At 42.3% G+C, this 3,623-nt stretch overlaps 1 protein-coding gene across 1 annotated transcript in view; it reads right to left on the reverse strand.

Annotated features, from left to right (window-relative positions):
• SLC39A10 (solute carrier family 39 member 10) overlaps positions 1-3,623 on the reverse strand; it is a 34,831-nt gene that overhangs the window by 18,613 nt on the left and 12,595 nt on the right. The gene's annotated exons all lie outside the window — the stretch shown is intronic.

Consider the following 3,623-nt stretch of genomic DNA (forward strand, 5'->3'; position numbering starts at 1 on the left):
AAAAAAAAAAAAAAAAAAAAAAAGAACAAAGTACGCAGCAATTATTCATGCCTGGAGTACCTTTTGTGAAATGGAGCCAACAGGATTCTATTTTTTCTTTTACGTTACCCATATATTTCAATAAAAGCACACCTGAATATATATATTAGATAGAGGGATTTTTTTTTTGTAAACACAACTGAAATGTTTCCTGAACAGCAGTCATAGGTCACTCAGATTTCCCTTGTTGGTTGATCTTTGACTTTGTGAGATGCTATCAAAGTTTTATGAACGGTTTAATGATCTTTAAACATTTGCTTTATGGCTGTATCTATGTCCACATAAAAGGAAGTATCAGTTTATTGTCCTGGTACAAGTACTTCCAAATTATTGGTTTGGGGCACATTAAAGTCCGTTGTTGCACCGGTACAAAAAAAAAAACAAAAAAACAAAAACCTTTTCAAACAGGTTTAAGCTTACCCGTGTCTTCGCCACACGCTCCCGTGCGAAAGAGTCTCGGGCGGCCGCAAAGGATCTTGCGGCAGGCGCATGCGCAGTTCAGATGTTCAGCCGGGAGCCGAAGAGAGACAAGTTAAGTATATGGAGCAGCGTGCACCCGCACAGACTCCGTGAGACATCAGAGGAGAGGAGGACAGAGTCAGTGCTGGATCAGAGACCTGCACCGGAGCTGGAGGGACAGCTGAAAACTACTCTAAAGGAAGAAGCTGATTGGATTAAAGGGCATGATTTTAGGCAAGTCCCTACACTAACATTGGGAGGAGGGAATGATCCTTTAATGTCACTTTAATCCACATTTTAGCACTGAAAATGACTTCAAACCCCTCCACACATTATTTTCTGAAAGCCAAGACCCCGTAGAATAAAATGTTAGCAGTTTTAAATTTTTATGTTACACTATATTAGCGCAACGTATTATCAAATCCCGACAGCTGAGTCGCCTGATCGCTTCTATTATGAAGCCTACAGTTGGCTTTACAATAGTAAACAGACTCCCGGCGGCTGAAGACACCGGGACGCTTTTGAAACGGGCCCGGTGTCAGTGATTTACTATGGATGTCACTTGTCACCAAGGGGTTAAGATTTAACAAAATGAAGCTTGTGCAGCACTTAGCTGTAGAGCCTCAAATAATCTGAGTTGGTGCCAACACTGTCCTTCTGGAGGGTGGCTACTTTTCTCCCCCCATGGTCCCCGTGTGTGTTGTAAAGTAGTCACCATTCCTAGCTCACTCCCATGATGGAATACAATCTCAATATAAAGATAAATGAAGGTCTATGGCACTTTCCTTTTAGGCATTTATTGATCAATCAGACGATGTAACAGGTCGGTTGTACTAATCTCAAAATGACTTCCCAAGTATAGGTAGAAATGTTCAATGTCAACACATCACATTCATTCTACAAACATAACTAGTGTAAAAATGAGATATCTGCCTTAAAGCGACACTAAACTCAGGAGTTAAATCTCAAAAGAAATGCAGCCAAGTACCACAACTATTAAACAAGAATATAGCTTTTTTTTGTGCATCACTCAGATGTAGATCCTCAAATCATCTCTGAATTTGTGCTGCCACTGTCTTTCCTTCTGGAGGGTGGCTACTTCTCTTCCCCATGGCCTCTGTGTGTGTTGTAAAGTAGACACCACTCCAAGCTCGCTCCCATGGACGGACTATAATTTTAATGTAAATTAGTAAACTACATAAGATTGTAGTCCATCACAGGAGTGAGCTTGGAGCGATGGCTACAACACACACAGGGGCCATGAGGAACAAAAGTAACCCCTCTCCAGAAGGAAGGACAGTGTCGGCATGAATTCAGAGATGATTTGACGATCTACAGCCAAGTGACACACATAGATAAATTTTTGTTAATACTTAAGCTAAATACATTTTTAAGATTTAAATCCTGAATTTAGTGTCACTTCAAGTAGACTATACACAAGAAATTCTGCCTACCCAGTCAGTCTGTGGCGTGATCTCACCTCTCAAAATGCCAGGTCATGCAAGAAGAAGCTTAGGGGAATCAAAGTAGTTACACAAACACAAATTGACCGATTCATGCGGCACCATCCGCAGGTCATACCAGCACCCATCTTACTGTTTTGGGATTCAGGTCTGGAGTGTGCTGGGAAATAGACGGTCACAAACTTAGGTGAAAGCACATGAAGTGCAACTAGAACCACCCACATGTATTATTTAATAAGGAACTGTTCATGATAAACAAGGGACACATGAAAAGAAGAAGTAGTTAAATAAAAATGTGGTTGTTGCAGACCCAGTAAACGTATGCAGAGCAGTGGCTCTGACTTAGCTTGCATGCCCAGAGCCAGTGAAAGTAATAAAGGCAAACAAGACTAGTATATTTTGTATATTGGTCTTGGAAATCTGCACTGAAAGCTAATTTATAGTAAAGTGCATAAATGATCACTAACTGTAAAGCACACCTTCACACACTAAAACCAAACAGCTATTACTGTAAAAGCACACTAAAACCAGAACACATTACTTATCCCCTCAATCCTTCATCACTTAATCCCTAACTGAATTTCTTCTGAAGCATACATTCCTTTTTCAGGCCCTGGTGCTGAAATAAAAAACAGCAAGAGCACCAGCAGTAATATCCAGGCACTGAAAACGGATTTATTTCTCTCATGAAAGTGTATGTAAACCCTAAACCTAGATTTCAGTATGTTTGGCATCACGCCTCACTGTCTATGGCTTTCTAGAGCAAATAGTTTTTGGGGAATCTGTTTTCATACTTGTTGCAGTCCAAGAATGCCAAGCAGCAGCCAGCTGTGTGAAAACACAATCTCTCTAATGTGGTCTCTTTTGCTTTTGATTAGGGATGCACTGATACCAGTTTTTCGGTATCGAGTACCGATATTTATATTTCGATACTCGCCGATACAGAGTACTGATAACGGTACTTGCGGTAGTATGGAGCCGGCTTCCGGGGGAATCAGGAACCCGGCATTGTGTCCTTACCCACCACCAAGCATCTGGGTTGGCTGGGAAGCCGTCTCCATGCTGATTGGCTGGCAAAGCGGCTTCCTGGTCAATCAGGAAGCTGGGTGGCATGCCATTACCAGCAACCCAGCTTCCTGATAGGCCAGGGGAGCTGACCCCATGCTGATTGGCTTGGAAGCCAGGCAAGAGTCATTACCTACTGCCTGGCTTCCTGATTAGCCGGGAAGCCGGCTCCATGTTCCCTCGCAGCACTGCCGGTCAGAGGAAATATCCCTCTGACCAGAAGTTCCAGTATCAGAGCATTTCGGGGAGTAAGAGTACTCTCACAAATACTCGTTATATCCCTAGTTTCGATTAAGTGTTTCATTATAGTAGTTTTTTCAGTGAAAAATAGCAGCAAATTCTGCCAGATATCTTTTGAGCTGACAACAGCACAGGAGGACAGACGTCAGCTTCATTGTTCCTGGCCATCTTCGAGACCTACAGAAGCACCTCACTTTTTTTTTTGTAACAAAAAAAAGGAGGGGGGGGGGATTGATATAGTCCTGTCCTAGATTGTCAATCGTGGCATCCCCATTTATACGGTATAGTGAGTGAGAGTTGTCACCCTAGATCAGGAATTGTGCTACTGGCCATATTCACTAGGTGGGAATAAATTAA

This window comes from Nanorana parkeri, unplaced genomic scaffold (assembly GCF_000935625.1).
Source record: "Nanorana parkeri isolate BGI_ZX_2015 unplaced genomic scaffold, ASM93562v1 scaffold555, whole genome shotgun sequence".
In the NCBI taxonomy this organism is placed as follows: Eukaryota; Metazoa; Chordata; class Amphibia; order Anura; family Dicroglossidae; genus Nanorana; species Nanorana parkeri.